At 31.5% G+C, this 21,899-nt stretch overlaps 1 protein-coding gene and 1 long non-coding RNA gene across 16 annotated transcripts in view; one reads left to right on the top strand and one right to left on the bottom strand.

Annotated features, from left to right (window-relative positions):
• Nucleotides 1-21,899, bottom strand: part of LOC107992891 (protein sister of odd and bowel-like) — a 160,067-nt gene that overhangs the window by 71,729 nt on the left and 66,439 nt on the right. For 2 of the 7 annotated variants that reach the window (XR_009831588.1, XM_017049003.3), the window contains exons 1-2: nt 20,151-20,381; nt 19,755-19,873 (exon numbers count right to left, since the gene is read on the bottom strand). The exons of 3 other annotated variants lie outside the window; for them this stretch is intronic. The gene's annotated coding sequence lies outside the window, so the exon portion shown is untranslated. Of the gene's footprint in view, nt 1-5,051; nt 5,987-19,754; nt 19,874-20,150; nt 20,382-21,899 lie in introns of those variants that run through there. 2 more of the 7 variants (XM_028664369.2, XM_028664371.2) reach the window with 2 other exon arrangements.
• LOC133666848 (uncharacterized) overlaps nt 20,320-21,899 on the top strand; it is a 77,370-nt gene continuing 75,790 nt past the window's right edge. For 4 of the 9 annotated variants that reach the window (XR_009831595.1, XR_009831594.1, XR_009831599.1 and 1 more), the window contains exons 1-2: nt 20,533-20,672; nt 20,762-20,859. This is a non-coding gene — a long non-coding RNA (uncharacterized LOC133666848). Of the gene's footprint in view, nt 20,673-20,761; nt 20,860-21,899 lie in introns of all 9 variants that reach the window. The other 5 variants (XR_009831591.1, XR_009831592.1, XR_009831596.1 and 2 more) reach the window with 3 other exon arrangements.

The following is a 21,899-nucleotide window of genomic DNA, read 5'->3' as shown; positions in this document are numbered from 1 at the left end:
GACTATGTTCAAAGAGGCGCGGCGAAACGTCCAAGGCGCGGTAGAGGACAATGCGAGGAGGAAGAAAAAAAGGGAAGAGAGAAACAGAGGCGGTACGCGGGATGCATTTAAACTCGTCTCAACATCCGTTCATCCTCCCCTCCCCACTCCTTTATCTCCACGATGCTTCCTGCACCGAGAGGCGGAAAAAGAAGAATTCGTGTTCTTTCTTCGGCATACGAAATCCCGGGTGTACGTGAAAGAACGCGCTGCCGATTATCTCTCCTCCTATTCCTTCTTTCTTTTTTTTCTTTCTTCCCTTTTTTCTTTTTTTCGACTGCCTGGCGCGTGACCGTGGCCAACGCCCGCCACCATTTTGTCCACGCGCTCCACCATTTCGTGGAGCCCTCGTTAACCCGCTATTTTTCGTAAGGACCAATTTGGCTCGTGGTTGGGATCTTCCGGGTACCGTTAACCATTGCGATTCAACTTGCTTGGCGCGAGATAATGGCGAATTTACGACTGAATTACGGTAACTCTCTCGCTTTTTTCCTCCCTTTTTTCCCCTTAATTCTTTATTCTTTTTTCTTTCCTTTTTGCACGCTCGACCCGAGGACCGATTTTGTCTTCGTTGCTTTCCAGGAAGAGGGAAGAATTTTCGTTTATGCTACCGGAAGCGGTGGCTGGGAATGCGAGGCGCGCAATCTGATGAACAATTACTGATTAAGTGAGGTATTTTTGATTCGAGATTGAATTTATTAAGAGAAATTGTAGAAAATTTAAACGTTTAAATTTATACGTTTCATCGTTTCATCACGAAATCGTATACATCTCGCATAAAAATATGTTTCATCGTCCCTTTTAATGAGAAGAAAAGAAAATTCTTAACGTGTAATATCAACTATGTTCGTACTAGCTCGTGAATTATATGATCCTGTACATCGAACTTGGAAAAATATGCACGTGTGTGGTGACTAAGAAGGTATTCTCGAAGGACCACCCTCATATATAATAAGGAAGAGGGGGGAGGAGGAGAAGGAGAGAGGGAAAGCAGTTTGTCACGCTATTAGAATTTCTACGAGACGTTAATATATTCGTGGAACACGTTGCTTGGACACTTGTTCACTAAATTAAAATTTTAAATATAAAAACTCTTCCATCCCACTCCTGACCTCTGGCGCCATTACCCAGTACTAAAAACTTTCCTAGATCGTTTTTTTTCTTTTTCACATCGCACGTTCATCCACGTTCCGCGGAAAAACTCTTTTCAAAAATATTTCTAATATACCCTTCTCCTGGACACCCATTCACTTGTCTCGGCCGTGTTATAAATCGTGCAACCGAGATCCTCGATAAATTATGCTTCGCGGAGAAACTCATTTCGAAAAATTTCCAACACACACCCTTCTTTCAGACACCCATTCAGTTGTCTCCCAGCCCGTATTATAAATCGTGCGACCGAAGTCAAACTTAACAAGCCATTTTCCATATTTCCTACATTTCTCGTTAATGCCTATTGGATCTACCAGATTTTCAATGTAGCCGAATGTCAATGAATCACCTGTTCGAGAGGTGAAATTCCAGTTTCACAATCGTGTCTTTCAAGGATTTCGTAAGGATGGTCGAAAAATCTCGTGTATACATGCACTTATGATCGAGGTTAGAAATACAATGAATCACGAAATCGTATATATCTCGCATAAAAATATAACGTTACAACAAAATATAATGAAAAAAAAAAATAAATAACAATATTTGTTATACATGTAATGTAAAAGAGATATAAATATTCCTACGTGCATAAACATTTTTATGCGAGAATGTACAGTGAATTACGTTCAAAGTAGATCTTGAAAAAAGAAAAATATGTGGTAAAAAAGTCAGTTATGAAAAAAAAAGAAAAATTATCACGAATTATACATTGTAAGGAAATCTATCTACATTTATTATATATGTAGCAATATGAAAAAGTAAACTTATCATATGAAACGTATTTTTAGATGTACGATTTTTAACTGATATAACGATGTGAACAAGGAAACAAGGAGGAAAAACTTTGACACCTGCTGATAGGCGCATTAAATTCATATTAAGGTCGTCTCGATCTAAACTCGACGATTTATTTTCTCGATGAAAAGCAGTCGTTTCACGCACAGGCTCGTTTTCACTCATGTGATGGACAGTATCTACATGCTAACTTCGTACGCTCGATCATGCAAATTTTCTTAAATTCATGGAACAAATCGCCGGAACAAGTGTCACCAGCTCGTTTATTATTAAAAGCAGGCCTTGATGCTTTTTTTCTTTCTTTCTCTCCTTTTTTTTTTTGCAACTATCATTCGAAACGACGAAATAAAAGATTTCCCTGGACGGATAGGAGATAACGATTGATATAACAATGTGAAAGTTTGTCGTTCGAACGAATTACACTAATAGACTCGAGTAATGTTAACTAACTTGGAGCATTGTTCAACAAGAAATTTCTAAATATTTCATAGTTTTTTAAAAACCTATCGAGTTCTATAAATTTTTGATACTAATGGATTAGTTCGAGTAATATAAATTAATCGATCGAATTATGGATTGCAAAAATGCTATTTTTAGCACTTTCACATTTTATTTCATAAAGCTATAAAAGAGAGCTATAAAAGACGCTTCTATAAATTTTATATCTTAAATTATATTGGATCGTTCTTTCTAAGTCCTAAAGAATCACTTGTAAATGTGATAGGCTATCCTAAATTTATATTTGACGCTAATTCCTTTTTTGTTTCTCTAAATATTAACTTATGATGCCTATAAATTGACTATAAATGCCTATAAGTTTATTGGTGTTTTATAAATTGAAAAAAAAAATTGAAAGATGAAAGAAACGTGACGCGTGAATTTCTTATAGACAAGGATTATAAACCTACGAGTTGAAATCAAAACATACCGAAAAAATACTTTTGTGTAAACTGTTACAGAGAACAGCTGTATCATGTTCATGCACGAGCCGATTAAAGTAAATAAGAGATTATGAGAGACCTTACTCGGAATTCATTTTAAAGTCAATTGAATATTTTTACGCGTGAAATGAAATTAGAACGATTCGGGAAATGTATTCGAGACAAGGATATACTTTTAATAATTTGATTTGTTAATTTTGTAATTTTTTTTCTTTTTTTTTTACGCGGATTTAAATTATCTTCTCACGTGCATGAATTTCATTAATATTTTATAATGTGGCGTACGATCTTAACAATATTGCATTATGCATTCAGATCGACAACCTGATATGCATGACGCTTCCGGTTTTCACGGACAAACTTTAGTAAGATGGAGAAATATTCAAAACAAGAAAATTAATACGCGCACAACAATAATCTAACTTTTAAAACGCAGTTAAGAGGCAATTAAGTTATAAGGAGTTGTAAGGCTGTAACAAACTCTGATGTTATATTAATCGTTAATTATCAATCGTGTTCTATCTTTGAATACGTAGTAGTCCAGATACAGATCCAGATATTTATATTACTTTTTTTTTTATTTCACTCTTTATTTTTACATAGATCATCTCCATCAATTATGGATATGTTTCGCTCTTATTCGATTAAAATTATTTTCACGCCATCTTACGTGCATTTAATTGCAAGAATTTAAGAAAAATTAAGGATATAAAAATCGATAAGATTTATTTCCCATAGATGATAACACGAACTCTTCGATTCCCTCGAGGCTTCAACTTTCTCTATAAGCTCTCTAAAACAAATTATTTCACGAACATTGGAAACATTATTTTGGAAGATCGATTGAATTCTCTCTTCTCGAAAGTCATCGTTACTTACGTAAGATCGAAAACTATTCCTCGGTGTAATGGAATGCAGGGACACTAGCATTTCTCTCTCTCTTTCTCTCTCTCTCTCTCTCTCTCTCTCTGTCTCTTTTTCTCTCTCTCGAATAACGATGTATATGTATATGGATGAACGCGATAGAATTCTAAGTTCAATCGCAGTGCATTGAATAACGAGTTACGTCATGGGACCGGCTCTCCCACACGCTGACCCGATCCGTAAATGTTTATCTTAATTAAGCGTCGCATTTTGAACGATATTCCTTTTCTCTCTCTTTCTCTCTCTCCTTTTTTTTTCTTTGTAATAAAGAGGAGATCGATATTTTCCGCAACAGGATCGCGTGACGACGTTTTTTTTACAAGCGTTCGTTAATGAAAAAGTCATTAAAATACGGATGTGGTTAATTAACACGTTTATTACTGGGCAATTTTGAAATGTATAGGTATTACGATGGTTAACGTATAAAGTTGAGAAATTTATCAATTTTATGTTATTTTTTTTATGGTTTCTGTTCATGATATTTTTTTTTTTCTTTCTTCTTTTTACGATCACCTTGTCCCTGTTTTTCGAACGTTTTAAACTGTGCATTTTGTATTCTTCTCATTTTGAAACTATTCGAATATCGAATTGCAAGACAAACTATTATAATTAAAAGTAAATTTCGAGTTGCATCTATACGATTGTATACTTTTGTATCCAATCCTTAATAGTTTTTAATTCTTTTTCAATCATTTCTCGAACTTTGAATTTAACGTGACTTGAAATTTACAAAATTCCTATCTATACCTTATAATTTATCACGATTTATAAAAATAAATTTACGCTGAAAAGCCGGTAACAATAAATCCAAATATAATCGTAAAACGATCGGAATAACATTGATAAAAGATAGCAGGATAACGCAGAAATAATGCATGCAAATAAGTGCATACAATTGAGATGGGGTACATGATGAAACTAACCGTGCAGAAAGTTATACGCTAAAGAGAATATTAAATAACTGCACAACTCGTGGAGGCCTTAATAACGAACTTGTTAAACGCATCCATCTTTCCACCTTTCTCCCCCTTCCCCCTCTCCCTCCCTAATTCAACCTATCTCTCCACCTTTCAGAATTTGATCGATCGTTATATAGGTCTAAAATTATCGAAAACAAATAACGGTCCCGGGCGAACTTTGGTGGAAGTTCGCGTCTGCGAAACCGGTACTTATCTCCCGATATTATACACCGGCATGTACCGTTGCGTAACACTCGTTTCAAATGCGTAAACCGCCTGCCATTTATAAATTTTCCGGGCCCTTATGCAATCGATGCTCTCCAAGCACACAGAGAAGAAGCACGCACAACACGCACGCGGTTTTTATTTTCCATCAACGACGAATTTTCATCCCATAAAGTGTCAAATGTCGACTAATTGCTCAGTTGAGGTTAATGGTTGCCGATGATGGAGTACATTGAGCGCACCTGGCGAGCTTGATTGGAACTATCGCGGGACGAGGTTAATCGTGACTGGTAAACTTCAGGAAAGATTCACGATTTTCTTTCACGCGGTGGGAAAATTCCCTTATCGGAGGAGATAGGTTTAATTAAACGAGGATCAAAGACGAGGTTGATTAGCGGTTGCTTGTTTTATTTACGATGTTCTTTCGGTATTGGTTGGAGGATGCTGCCAATTGATTGGGATAAATGTCAAATGATAGTTCTTCTTGTTACGTATACCACTGTGATCTATTTCGAGTTTGTTCTCTTCGGCGAAGAAAGTGTCGAAGATTTAATGTTAGATTGAAGAAAAATAATATTCTTCTTATTGGTAATTTATATTCTTCTTTTTATTGGTAATTTATATTAAAATATGGGAAATTATTTTGATATAACGATTGATTAATCGAATAATTGTAAAATTTTTGTAACAATTTATAATTTTGTCGCGTTCCACTCTCTAATATTTTTTTATTTGCAAATTTTATTTATATTCTTTAGTCTTTTAATTTATTTGTAATTATTTGCACGATAATTTATTAACTTATTAAACGATATAATATTCGATCGCGGAGCGAAGAGAAACACGACCGTTCCGTTCCGTGTCTCGAAAGCGACTCAGTAAAATCAAAACAAATTCGGATATTAATGACGATCGATGTTATTATTTCCCGTGCCGCGATTTTCGCTTAATATTTCACATTGTGATTGTTAAGAATATTATTATTACAATTATAATATAGTATTATTCTTACATATTATTTTATTTATATAATTTTTTAAACTTTTTTATATAAATTTTTATTACAATCTCGTGTTGTAAAATTCTTTTTTTGCATAATTCTAATGCTACAAATTTTAAATAACGAATAAAATATTAAAACGAAGAGAATTTAATAATTTTGAGAGATTTCGAAATAAAAAAGAAAAAAAAAACTTCGAAAATTTCGAAATTTAATAATACAAATTAATCAAATAGCATTGTAATTGTAATATCTTTTTATTTATTATTTTTTTGCGTTCTACCCCTTAACGTTTTTTTTATTTACAATTTTATTTACATTAATTATTTAATTTATTTATAATTATTTACACGATAATTTATTAATTTATTAAACGATATTCGATCACGGAGTGAGGAGAAACACGACCGTCTCGCTCCGTGTCTGGAAAGCGACTACGTAAAATCAAAACAAATTTGAATATTAATGACGATCGATGTTATTATTTCCCGCGATTCATTTTGGTTTAATATTTCACATTATATTATTATTACACATATTATTATTATATTATATACTATATTATATATTATGTATATATTATATACATTATTATTATATACTATTTTATTTATATAATTTTTTAAATTTTTTTATATAATTATTATTACAATCACACGTGTTGTAAAATTTTTTTTGCACAATTTTTATGCTACAAACTTTAATTAACGAATAAAATATTAAAACGAAGAGAATTTAATATTTTCGAGAAATAAAAAAGAGAAAAAGAAAACTTTGAAAATTTAATACGAATAAATTCTTTTGCGTTATTTTTTAAACGTAAAATTTAAGAAGTATGTGAATACAATAGAATTCGAGATGAAAAATATGAAATCTTTTTATCGAAACGATATTTATCCCCCTTAATATGCAAACACGTTATCGAAATATTGCAAAATTACAAGCGGATACAGGTACAAGTGTTCATTATTTCGTGCGAGCAGTCCTTTCGTCCACGCGCTCCTTATTCATTTCCGCTGCGCGGCCACGAGCGTACGCGAGCTCGCATGTGCCTCGCATTTTCCTCGGCTATCTATTTAGTGTTCACCACGGCATGGAAAGTATTTCATGCCGAAACAGGTCGCGGGTAACATTATCAGACTGGAAACCCGTTTCGACGAAATTTCCCGACCGCAGATCGAATCGCATTCCTGAAATTAATCTCCAATTGATACCGCGGACGTGTTTCGGGACGAATATTCTTGGACCAATGACACGATTGCGTCAAGAAACATTATAGGAATCCGAGGAGAGTTTTTAAATTTTTATAATAAGGCAAGATGTTAAAATAAAAGTGTTCGTTGAGAAGAATGCTTGCATAAATGGATAAAATCGATCGTTGTTTTATATATATTGTAGAAGCGAGGATATTTTTAAAATATTGAATATATGTTATAAGTATTGCACAGTTTTAAAAGAATTTAAAGTTTGAATAGGATTTTCTTTATATGGAAAAATATCTTTAATAATATACTTTAATAAAATATTTAGAATACTAAAATTTCGAATATAGATAATAAAAATTTATTGGAAATTATTTTATGCAATACTCTAAAATCTTAAAAATGAACGAAAGTGAAAGAAAAGAAAGTAAAAATATCTGTAATGAATAGTTTGTCCAAAATAAAAAAACTAAATGAAATTGTTATATAAATTTAGAAGAAACAAATTTCTTGATAAATCGAGATACACTCTCTAATGCACTCTAATAAAACTTTCTTAAAACGACCTGACATCCCGAGAATCCTAGCATATCGAGGCAACCCATTAACAACCCCATATAAGTAGAAATAACATCAACTTCTTGCGTACATCCAGTATTTCGCCGCTATTTAAAAATCCAGCAACGGTTCAACACAATTTCCCAACCATGCCGCAACCCAATTTACGCCAATTTAACAAGGAGACCCAGAGGTCTGCTTCAAAGCAGTCCCTAATTTTTATCATGACACGAGTTCAAAGAAATTTCTCGCGAATTAATGGCGAACAGAAACACATGTTCCGCAAACTGGTATTTGTACATGTATAAGTACATGTATACTATTAGTATCAGTTTAGTCTATTTTTAGATAACAAGTGAACGTGACAAGCTAACGATTAAAAGTAACTCTTTAATTGGAATTGAATGATATCGAAACGGATTATAGATTTCAATTGGCGCTGTATTACAATTGATATGTGATTATCATAATGATAAGCAATAGATGTCATGATTGATCCTTTTTAATTATAAATAACATTATCGTTGAATAATATTTGAAAACGTCAAGAGAAAAGTGCAAAAATGAAATCGTATTAAGTTTAAAGAATTTTAACTCAACATTAACTTGCCCTATTCTTTTCCTCTCATTTATTAAATTATCATTCATTAATACACTTCTACAAAAAGAAAAAAACATGAGTACAAAATCATAATTAGAAAAAAAAAAGTAAACTATCATTAAGCCTATAAAACAAAAGTGACTAGTAGCCATAAATCATTCACGACACGGATTGTCAACAGGAATATCCAGAGCATGACCCGCAAAGCATATTTCATTTCGACGAAAAACACCCTGTCCCTGTTATTCGAAATTTTCTAATTGAATTACATCCGGTGAAAAAAATAATAAAAATGTTCGGATAAATTCAAAGTACAATAGGCGTACGTGCCGATCGACCGATTGAGCCGATTCCACGAACGGGATTGAAAAAGCCTGGTTATGGAAAAACAGAAATTCATATTTTACATGGTGGCACGTTAATTCTCGATTCGAGAAACGATAACGCGGTGGATCGAAACGATGATATTTCATGCATTTAGTGGTGTGGACCCCGATCCGGGGACAACATTCCATTTGCCAGGGTTTCCGACAATTACGTACAGCGATACCGGCTTACGCTTGCGTATCACGGTTCTTCCATGTCCTCGCATTAGCCGTGACTACAATTATGCCGCTTCGTAACGGTATCTTCATTTTCTCAGATGTCTTTCGCGGTGCATCCACCACGCGATACACCTACTTTACATTCCCCTTACATTTCGCGTTTTCAGTCGATTTTCACCCGTGATTTCCTTAAACGTGCTTTCATCGAGCGTTAAGAATAAACGATGTACGGCGTATTTCATTGTTTCCGCTTTGTGTTGAAAGGAGAATGGAGTTATTGAGATAAATTTTTCTCGAAGGGGAATTTTAATTTTAATCGTCGTTTTATTGTTATTTTATTTTAAATCGATGATTTTTGGGCATTTTAAGGTATTATTTGAAATTGTTTTAACATTTGGTTTTTTATTTTATGGCATTTCTTATTTCTTTTCAAATTTTCTTTTGAACTGATTAATACCGTTGTAAGTTTTTTTGTTTTTCCTATCTTTTCTTTTTTATTGAACAAACTAACTGTCAGAATTATGTATATTTATATAGTAACGCGTGATGTCATAGAATTTAATTACTAAAATATCCTTGTAATAACAGGATGAGGAATGAAGAAATATCTCTTGAATCGCATCTGAGGTCAATTAATTAGTATATTTTTAGTCTTCTATTATTCTGTTTGTACAAAACCGGTCGTATATATAAGTTTTTGTGTGAATTTTTAATCTGATGTAGTGTTTATCGCCATTATTCTTGAATAATATTTAATAATAGTAAAATTATTATATAGATTTCTATCGGATAAAATAACACAGTATGAATGATTTTATATCCAAGAAAATTATATTTAACGATAATTCAATAATTTTTTCAAAAATTATCTGAATTGTATTTATCGAGTAATAAACTAAACATTGGATCTAGAATCTATCTATTTATCTATCTAAAAATTTATTTTCATTTGGATGTAGAATAAAGAATTAATATTGCAAAAAAACTACTAACTTCACTAAAAAATTACAATTTTATCCGTGTCAACGTTTCCAGTAATTAGAAAGACAGCGCAAAATGCGATAGCGCTCACGCGCTGTTCCATGACAGATTTAATATTCACGTGTATAATTTTGCTTGCTTTTTTTCCCCTCTGGTCACGATGTTATCGAAACTCGTTAAAGCCAACTATACAATTAAACAGTTCGACCAGCAAAACTGTGTCTCGAAAGTATTTCTTTCACCGAGGTACTGTAATATTGATGGCGTTGTTTTTGATATGAATTATCGAGAGGATTCATTCGTTTAACGATCTTTTCTTTTAATAACAATTAATGGAAGGAAAATATCGGAATTTAAAAATAATTCGTAAAATTTAAGGGGAAACGTATACGCGTATATTTAAAATGTCATGAAGATATCATTGAATAAGAATTTCGAGCAAAAGATCAGGTTAGTGCCTAATTATTGTAATTGTAAAAAAATCCTGGAATTATAGCAATTACGTAAATACATATAAATTTTCGTTAAATAGAGAGTCAGTCTCTTGAATTTTAAAAAAGATTAAAATTTCACGAGTTGAAATTCGCGAATCGTTGCAGGAGGTTATACATAAATAAAACAGCAATGATTATGCTTAAAGATAACAAGTATTTTATGGTATATTTAACATTCATATTTAACGCGTTACGTCTTCTTTTTCATTTGTTACACGCTGACGTTGCTTTCCAGTTCAAGTTGGCTTCGTACCAAGCATATAAATTGCAATGGTAATGGGCAGTGATTTGTAGTTGATTCGAAATTTAACTCAAAATTCCAGAGTTTCTTAAAACTCAATACGTAAGATGATTTATCGTTGTACGCGAGCAGAGATCATTTATCATACAAAAATTAGTTTAAAATCTGGAATGAAATATGTAAAAAAAAAAAAAAATGTTCGAAAAAAATTTTGAAATTAATGTATTCAATATCAAATCATGAAATTGATGCACTGATATTGTAATCTTGCTTTATCTCATTTATATTCGTTATAGAAATTATTCTATTGAAAATATTTCATATTGTATTTTATGTAATTTAATTTTATTTTGCTTAGAATTTTAGAGATGAAGATATCAGTTATTTTCTATAATAATATTTAAATAATTCTACAGGATACAATATTAAATTATTAATATTAATATTTTGCAAATTTTTAATGCTACAACTTTGATAATGAAAAACATATGAAACTAATTTTCATTTACTTATAAATAAATAACTCTTGCTTATCAAAAAATACAAATTATTTCCCTTGTATTATTATTCGTAATTATAATTCTAGATGTTTTTCCGTAAAAAATTGCATATTTAATAATAGACGTAGAAATGAAGATATTTAATATCCGTGTTTAATCACTGTACTGTATAACGAGTTTAATTTTATTATTCGATACATTCGTACACACTATAACTTCTAATTTGATCTTAATTCGAAAGGTTCAAACTAAAAAGTTTCACCTAAAAATTTCCAAGATTTCTACATTATTCTAAATTATTCAAAATCTAGATAATGCATGTTTGCTTAATGACTCGATCACAAATTAATTACATGCTACCACAACGCGTAGCTACAAAGGAATTTTCTAAGTTTTTTAAGAATCATGCAAAGATGCGAAGAAAGTGCAATACTATAAAATTTTAACATCTACTATCATCATTTAAGGAATTCGATTTAATAGATAATAATCTCTGCAAAGTCCGATATTTTTTTTTTGTATGTTTTTTATGTTTATACGTTTCTTTCCTTTTCTTACTTTCGAATCAGTCAGAATATCAAATCATCTATTTAATAAATATTTAACAACTTGAATGTTTTTAAATAATTTAATAATATTTTCTTTTTGAAAAACGATTACCGCAATATTTTTTATCTGTTAAGGATTTAAATTTTATCAAAAAATATAGAATCCTATCTTATGTCATTTTTAATTTTTAAACATTTTCATTGATTTTCTAATAAAGTTTTCTATTTATTCTTTCTCTCATTGCAAATTCACTCCCATCGCATCAACATCCTTCATAACTAAACCAAAGCAAAATATTTTTAAACATCTATATTGTAAAATGTTGTTCCACTTTACAATGAAATAAAAAAGAAACAAACAAAATTATAAATAAGAAAAACAATAATATCCCATACACGCAAACAAAAGCTTAAATTTTAAAGTGAAAATAATTCAATCGTTTCCATTTCTAATTTTTAATTCCATTTCTAGTTCATTCCTTCGATGAGTAAAAGGTTGGCAAGTGCCATTTTACCCTATCGTTATTCACATCATTCTGTCTCGGGTTCAAAAGCAGGTGTGCAATTAAGGATCGCAAAACTGTGTCTGGAAAGCGTTTCTTTTGCCAGAGAAACCAAGAAGCTTAAAACATTATGGAAGCGTTCGTAAATTGATGGTATCGTGTTCGCGTTCGTTAACGATTTCTTCTTTGGATAATTGCGCGGCAACGGGGAGCTTTGGAAACTCTTTAAATTATAGTGATTACGTAAACGTGTGTATCACGTGGAAAGATGGACGCGGTATAGACCGTGGTAAGGAATTAGAAGAAAAATTGAAATTTTATATTTTATGGAGAGGAAATTAAGTATTAACCCGTGGTTAACGAGGCAACGTTTAATGCGTTAGATGTTGTCTTTTTTTTTTTTCTTTCCACGTATAATAGTCTTGTGTTTGCCGTCCTCGAGTTAAAAGCAGATGTACTATTACCACGTTCGACATGTTGAACCACGCCTCGATAGTGTTCGTTTGAGCAAACGCTGTGAAAAGTCTCGAATTCTATTCAGAATTTTTAACGCATAGAACCGGCTCAGTAGTTGAAATTACAGGGGAAACGTTCGAAATTTAACGATTGCTCACGATTTTCTTTTATGAATGAATTTGATTATTGTTTTTGTATTATTTTGATTCTATTTTATACGTAATTCGTCTTTTTTCCTTTTTTTTTTTGAAGAAATATGATAATGCATGATCATTCAATTGATCAGATTATCTATTCAGTGATTTAATCAATACTTGGCAATTAATAAATGCGATAATAACTGAATATATATAAAATTTTGAAATGTACGATGGAAAATTTTATTTAATTTATTAAAAACAGTATCACGAAGGAAACAAAATTCACTTAATTGCCATAACGAGATTGATAATACATCTACGATATAATAAGATTGTAATTATACATTTAATTTCTATGGAGTAGCGAATTTATCAAGTTAACCTATAATTAAATAAGATAAATCAAATATATATATATTGCATTATAATAGATATTTATTATCAGATATTTTTTTTTCCAGCTTCCCACTTGAGCTATAATTCAATGATATAAATTGGCCAATTTATATATCTTAAATCAGCTAATGAATTCTTTATTAATTAATAGATATCCATTATCGATTCATTATCAGAGAAATAACAACGCGCCTTTTTCTTCGTGTACTAACGTGAAAATAATTCTTACGTCAATATTTAAACTTCTTCAACGAACTTCACAATTTCCGATTTTAATCACTTTTTAACATAAAAATTTTAAACGGCATCCAAATATTTTTCCAAATCATTTTCCATTTTTCATATTCCAATTTCTATGATTGAAATCCTCGCGCAATTTCATTACTTTCATCTCGAATCAAGCACGATCCAATAGAGATCAAATATAATGAATTAACGTACACGTAATTCATCTAAATCTCCTTCTTCTCCCCATGGAATTGACTTAATTAAAGACGAATAAAATCTCTGGAGGAAACGCCTCTGTCCATTATATAAATTTCGAGATGCAAGGGCCTTTTATTGAACCGAAAGCCAATTTACCAAATCAAATACAATAACCGGTGATAATTTAGCGGCGAGCTAATTACGCGTCAACGTCAAACCGTGAAAGGTATGAAAGTGTACACACTGGTAAGCTGTTAAGCGGCCGACGTGTTATCGGAACAGGTGCAACTTCTGAAATGGGACTCGATTATCCGTTTAACCGATTAAGCCGTTTTCATCGAATGCCAGCGTGAGAATTACGAGACTTTTGATGGAATCGATTGTGAATAATTATATCATATTGCGTGTATGTGTAACGTTGCATTAACGATTAAGATATATATAAAAGATCGAAAACGAATGCATAAAAATTGAGAATTATTTAATACACGAATAGAATGATATTTATTCGCGCGTAAATTTATTATTTCTATCATATATGCCGATCTAAATATTATAACATTTGAATATTTGTTTTACTTACGAAATTTATTTACTGCGGATAAGAAATTTATACCAATCGAGAAAGAGGAGATTTAATTTTATTTACAATCCGATATAACAAATTTTTATATATGAAATATATATTTTATTTCCTATTTGATATCCTATACTCTTTAAAAGTAGCTCACTAATATACACATAGCTTAAGAATATTTTCAATATTGACTTTCTTATTTTTATACTTTAATTACTAATTAAATCTTTTTTAGAGAAATCCACGATACGATTGACAATATTCAATTGTAATTATAAAGGATAATATTATAAACAGAAATTTCCCTTTCATACATAATTTTTAATCAAACGGATACAACATCATCGTCGAGAAATTAACAAAGTTGCTCAGCCTGCGTGGCACGTTATATCGATAATTGCGAGCAATGGTATCGAAGGTGATGTAAGAGTTCCGTGTTCCCGTGGCATATATGGAGCCAGCTATGTAAAACACACCGCACACTTACACCTTTACGCGTCTCTAACACGAGCTGTGCCCACGTATATACGTATCCTTTTGCTCATAATCGCACGATATACCTACGTCGAATCTGGATGTCGATCTACACCAGAGATACAACCAGATCCGATTGATCCCATAAATCTAGCATGGTGGTGAGCCAGACGTCCTTGTCACTCGCTGGACACTCGGTAATATCGTCAGGTTCCATGTGGACCGATGTACACCCACCGGTAAGATCCGATTTACATCGAGCTTACACGTAGAAAATGTGTAAGCGATAAGCCAGCCTCAATAAGATACGCTCGCTTCTACGATACAGAGTTTTGCCTCGATGCGTTAATCAAAAAAGAAGCTCGTTTTTCTAATAAAATTACGATAATTCGATACGAGATAATTCGATTCGAGGGATATCCCTTGGAAATTTGAAGATGAACGTATTTGGAAGAGATTGAGGCTTCAAACAATTTTGATTGGTAAATAATTCTCGAATAATTCTCAAGAAAATATGAAGAATGAAAAATTCTTCTTAATGTATACCGTATATAATAACTTAGCTCAATTTATTCAATCCAATACAATGAAAGAATTTCCATATCCACAACAATTATACCCAGCAATCCCAGCTTCCTCGAATAATTATTCCTTGGAAAAGAGAGGAGGAGGAAAAAAAAAAACGGAGCAAGTCCTCTTAACGACTGTGAAATTACCTATCTCTGTATGAAATTCAATCTGAAGGGAAGAACAAAAGCAAGAGAGAGAGAGAGAGATTGCGTCTCTGCATCTCACTGTTTTCATCCACTGGCGAGAATCGTCGAGGAAGTTTCACGCTCAGCCTCCAACTGTCAAGCGATTCGAGATAAATCCGAATAGAAAGTAAGGAGAGGTCTGTCGATCGTTTCGCCGATCGAGAGCGAGCCGAACGTTTCGAGTTCTGACACGGAGGCGGGGGATTATTTTTAGAACGAGTGAAAATCGAAACGCGCGAACACACGCGGCGAAGGATACTGCTAAGCGGTGTTACTCAATCAGAGGCGGTGGCCGTTGCTGAAATGAAACCATGGGCTGCAAACCCGTTTCAAGGGCAGGGTCGCGAGAATAATGGTGACGAACGAGACTGAAACGAAGTTAAAAAAAAAAAGAAGAAGGAACATCGCCTTCGATACCTCGCGGAATTTCGAGAGAGTGTATATATATATATATATATAGGGTGATCTTAGAAATGCTTTGGTGATTCTTTTCAGTTGAATATTAATATATTGATAATTTTGATCGGATTTCATTCCTTGAATTTCTTTAATTCTTTTAAAGATGAAGGTTTAATTCGAGATTAAGTTAGGAAACAAAAGATGGTATTTAAGATATTTTTCTTTCTGATCCAATACTGAGAGTCCATATAAGAGATATTAATCCTTGTCCCCAATTTCAAAAAAATATAATACTCTACATCGTCTCCTTCGATACCTTGCAGAATTCAGAGACTATTTATAGGATAATTTTGAAAACATAATGGATATTTGATTTTTTGAGTTGAACATGAGTATTGAATATTATGAGAATATAAATGGAGACGTGGATGTTTAACTCGAGATTACCGTAGTCCGAGATAATTAAAAAAATATTATAATTCTTGTCCCCAATCTTTATATATCGAATTTGTTTAATTCTTATTCAAAAAACTACTATTTTATATTATTATTTGAATTATCGACGAGCGAGAACGAAATGAAAAACAAGGAACATCGTCTCGTTTCTTCGATTCCTCGAAATTCTACGAAACCTTTATATAAAACTTATGATTTGAATTATCGATATTCGATTGAATTTTATTTATTAAATGTGCGTAATTAAAATAGAACAGGTCTTATCAGAAAAGGAGATCATTTTCTTTACGGATACTTTATATTCATAGCCAATATAACTCTCGCACGTGTTTGGCTTGCACGGTCTCTCTCTTCTTCGTCATCCGTTGACCCATGACAGGATACATAAATTCCCGTTAATAATTTCTCCGATATCACCGGGTCATCTTGTTTGCACTCGGAATGAAAAAGAAAAAAAAAAGAAAAGAAAAGGAAGAAACGGCAGACGAAGCGATTAAATCAGCTGGTTTTTATATTTTATAGCGATTTCTGGTTTTATATCGATTTATAAAATTATTAAGATTTTAATTTATGTTACGGTTATGGTATTATGTTATGGTATTTATTGTTATGGTGTCCTTGATAAATGATCACTAATTACGATTAATTAATGATCGTCGATTTTAATTAATTAACCGATCTGTTCATTTCATGCATATTCATCTATCCTACGTGATAGCTATTCTATATTCAAACGAATTCAAACGAATATTTACGATACGATGGTTAAATTCTATAGGATTTTTATCTTATTAATATTAATTGTAAATATTTATAAATGACATTGTTAGAATTTTTACTCCAATTTGAAATAACGACGATCGACGAAAGATTGGAATTAGAAAGAGGAAAAAATTTTTCGACTTCGAATTTTTCTAATTCTAAAAGAGGATATGTTTTTGAACACCTTGCCCACCAATGATACAGTGAAACGACGAGTATCTTCGAATTTGTCAAGCTTTCCAATACTGAAATATTAACGCGCTTATTGAATTAACAACAATTCAATAATAAATCAATAGAGACAGACTATCTTTTCTTTCTACCTCTTCATAGAAGTAGTCCTTGACATTCTACAAGTTGCTCGCAACAATATTCCACGCGAGAAGAAGACGAAGCGAAATAAAGGAAAGGAAAAGTTTTTATTTCGATTCATTCGAATCGGGATCGTGTTTTAGAACGTAAAACGTGATCTATCGTGAAATAAATATCCCCCGCTCTGTTAAAGATTCAGATTCATCGATCCCCGATTCTTCATTAAGTCGCATGATTAAACTAGATGAAGTTAAATCCGGTCTGTGACGTGGTAAAATTTATTCATAAATTCACAGCCACCGATACACTCACGCTCGTTCATTTGCATTTTAATTTTCCATCCCCCCCTTTAATTTTTTGTTTTTAATATCACTTTAATTAATCATGTAAGGACGAGAAAAAATAAATAAATAAATTGAGCGATAGAGCGAAGTGAGAAATGCGTATCGAAATTATAAATTCGAGGAAAATTGACGTTTTTTTAATAAGGTTTAGCTTGTTTGACAGATATAATACGTTTGTTTATTGTGTTTTTCCGTTGTTAAGAAATAGATGGAATATGATCGTGATAATTTTTGTAACCTGTTTCACTAACATATTATTTGTGCAAGAATTGTAAATTGTCTGCTAAGATTACTTTTTTTTTTAAATTTCTTATCGCGATACGAGAAAATCGAACGATTCGCATTAATAATTTAAAGAAAACAATATATTTTTTCCTAAAAGTTTTCCAGAATAATTTCTATTCGCTATTTCTAAAATTTGCATAAAATTTTTTACGAAATATTCATGTAATTATTTAGTCGATATCAAAACAATCATTTATCTCGATTATTTGTTGCAAATTAACTCTATTTTTTATCTATGTATTTTTCGAAGTTGCTAATATCAGTATAAGAAACACGCAGTGTCGCGCAAATATTCGATCAAAAATTAATTAGAGCTTGATTTTAGCGATTCATCGCGCACAACGTGTTAAAAATCCATTTGTGAACTGTAACGATATGCGTTTCACTCACGAAAAATAAAAATATGGATTAACGACGTGAAAGTTTAATATGCATAGAACGCCAAGTTCAAGATTGAAGAAAAGATAGATTTTTGAAAAAGATTGTCAAAAGAAAATGAAGATTAATAAAAAAAAAAAAAACAAAAACATAATTTATAGTTACACTCGTGAGTCACATATGGATTCATTTCCTCGACCAACATCCGCGTCTCGGATGATTGCGGACGTTTGAAATTACCCTTAATCTCTTGTTAGAAAAGTATGAACATCTAACGATGATTATTCGCGTTGTTCGAGGATGAATCAGATGAATCAGAATCTTGTGAGATCGGAATCGAACAAGCATTTCACGATATGAATCTATCTGGGAATAGAAGAGAAACGTTGCTCGCATGAATAAGTCGATTTCCGTCTCGCAAGGTTTCCATTAAAGTTTTATTAAAGTTTAAAGAAATATTATATGAATAGAAACTATTTTCATTTATGTTTGAAAAATATTGAAATTTCTTCTGAAAATTTTCAAATATTAAGATTTAATTGTTAAGCATTGTATATTATCTTTCTATTTTCTAAATTATAATTATGGATTGTTAGATGTTAGAATAGTTTTGTATTTATTAGATTTGTATTTAATTCCATATAAAGTTGAAAGGAAATATTCATTGAGGAAAAAGAAATAGTAATAATAATGTGTCTTCTGAGTGAAATCTTAAAAGATTTTATCTCTGATTAAAATGTTCAGAGGTGCAAAGCAACATAAAATTAATACTGATGATATATTACAGATTTATTATTTCTAATGAATCTTTCAAGAATAAATCAAAAAACACAAAAAATATTTAACAATAAATAAGAAAGCGTGACGAGCATTGCAACTAAAGTCTTCACGCTTCGAATTACGATTTTAGACTGATTTATGTATAGTAAGACACACAAATGTATAATACAAAAAGAAATAGAAAGAAAAAAGGATATAGAAATTAAATTGTAATTATAAAAGTAAGCATAGTTTTATATCAAATCATACTATAATTAAAATTGATAATTTCTATAAAGTGTCTTCTTAAAGCTAATCAATATACTAATATAATAAAATTTTAATTATCAATTACCTACTTATAATTAATTATATATATATATTATAAATATATATATATTATATATTTATTAATTAAGTATAAAAAATATTCTAATTAAAATAAAATATCTAATTTAAATTATTTTAATTCTAAGTTTAAAACTTTTGTAATTCATAATTTTTGAATTAAATAAAAATACAATTATTATTTTTCATAAATCAAGAAAAATAAGTTATTTACTTCTTTGATACTCCATAAAACATAATAAAACTATATATTATTATAAAATTATTTTAATTAAATACCTTTTTTTCATGTTGATTCCTCATTTCAAACATCTTCTTCCGGAATTGGAGGCAATATTCTTTTCATAATTTCGCGCCATTGGTAGCCATTAATATGGAAGTCACGTGATATCCGTCCTCTTGTAGAGAAGATAGAATGAATTCGTGAATCGTTTAACACGATATTTAATTAAGCGAGTAGAGTGGTTAGTCTTGTTGAAAAGAAAGGGAGAACGGAAAAAAAGAAAAATAGGAAGAGAATAATATCACTTTCAACCGCCGTAAACAGCTTCACGTAAACGGTACGTATTATTTATTGTCCGGCGATACGATGACGACGTTCAAGAACGAGCCGATATGTTCCGACTGTATCGAAAAAGGAAGTGGGCGATGACTCATCCCGTAAACTTGACTTACCATGTGGTCTAGAGTATCTGTTGTCTCACCTTCAGCCATGAATATTTATTGCACCACACAAAACAATTTGTTAATATTTTTTTCCCGCGTTCTCGAAGCACCATGCTGTCCGACACTAGGCAACGACACTACGCACATGCGCGGGGTTAACACTGCGCAACGGCGCGTCGCACATGCGCGGGGGTCGATGCGCGCATGATGCGCGCGCATTGAACGAGAGCGTCCTTTTTCGCGCGATCAGCGACGCAATAAATTTCGACACTACGGACGGTTATCCTGACAGAAAGTAATTTGTCCATTAACTTTGTTTCGTGTTTGTCTTATTGTGCAAGAATGTGTTATCAAGGAAAGGAGGAACATTAGTGTGAATAAATTTAACATCGGGGTTCGTTCGCTGTGAAATACGAAGCATGATACGAAGCGGCCGGCGTTTAGTCCTTCAAGCTACACGATGGAAAGTATACGAAAAGTGGGGGGACTATTGATGCAGTTCACTGCGTGAGAAAGTGAACATCGATCGAGGTATAGTATGGAGAAACTTTCGTAAAATTTTGCGATATACGCTTAGTTAGATTCGTTGGTGAATTACGTTAGGTTATGTTATGTTGCAGAATGAGATATCTAGATGCTAGGAGCATGCGTTCATAAAAAGAGAAGCTGTGGCACGTTGACCATTCCGAATCGGAATTTTCTACACTACAATCATAAGGTAATACTGATTTATTTCGTCGTGTCGGAACACGTCGGAATACATATAATAGTGTAGGGTGAAAGTGGAATCAATTGCGATAGGAACAGTTCTGTTACATATTATTCTTTAAATTAGTATTCTAACGATGCGATAAATATCGTAAATTGCTGGAAGCGTTGTTGAAATGTGAGGGGTCAAATTATAGTTATTGCGATAATAATAGGGAACATATATAAAAAATATTACATATTAAAGTGAAATTACCTCAAATATTACATATAAAATATTAAATATTTAAATTTCATAAGGAAAAAGGCTATATAAATAAATAATAAGCATTGAAAGAAATATATATATTAAATTCTTTTTGTTTTAATTATATCTATTGCATGCAAATATGAGCAATTCCATTTCCTTTATTATAATATCCTTTATTATATATATATATTTCTTAAAAGAATATATTATTCATTTTTATTTAAATGAATTTTAAAAGCTAATTAAAAATTATTCAAACTTATGGAATAAGAAAAGAATAAGTAAGGTTACTTCATAAATTTTATCAGTTGTTAGTTTATTAAAATTAAAAATACAATTATTTATAAAAAAAACTTTTGTTTGGTTGATCACAAAATATAATAAAAGCCATCTATAATGAAAGATAGATATATTACGTAGTTCAATTCATTTTTGAATTCAATGCTTTGAATAAATGCCAAACAACCTCTAATTTACCTCTAACCACAGTAAATATTATATATAATAAATTGAACAGCATATGTATGAAAGGTAAACACAGGGCTTCGTTTACGACGCACTTAGTCATGTTCGACCACGTTCTCACTTTGAAATATTTGTAAATATTGCGTCTCGTGTGTGTGAAATATTAAAAACAATGGAAAATGACTCGCAATAAGAAGGTATTCTTAGAATATAGATTTTAAGTCTATTTGAAAAAAGCTTATTTTCCTTATGAAAGATAAAATTTGTATATAGTAATATATTTAATACAAATTCTTTCTGCTTTAATTTGAAATCTATGTATAATTCATATTTTA

The sequence above is a fragment of the Apis cerana genome, linkage group LG10 (assembly GCF_029169275.1).
Source record: "Apis cerana isolate GH-2021 linkage group LG10, AcerK_1.0, whole genome shotgun sequence".
NCBI classification, from domain to species: Eukaryota; Metazoa; Arthropoda; class Insecta; order Hymenoptera; family Apidae; genus Apis; species Apis cerana.
The sequence above is the reverse complement of the archived record's forward strand: the minus strand, read 5'-3'. Positions and strand labels throughout refer to the sequence as shown.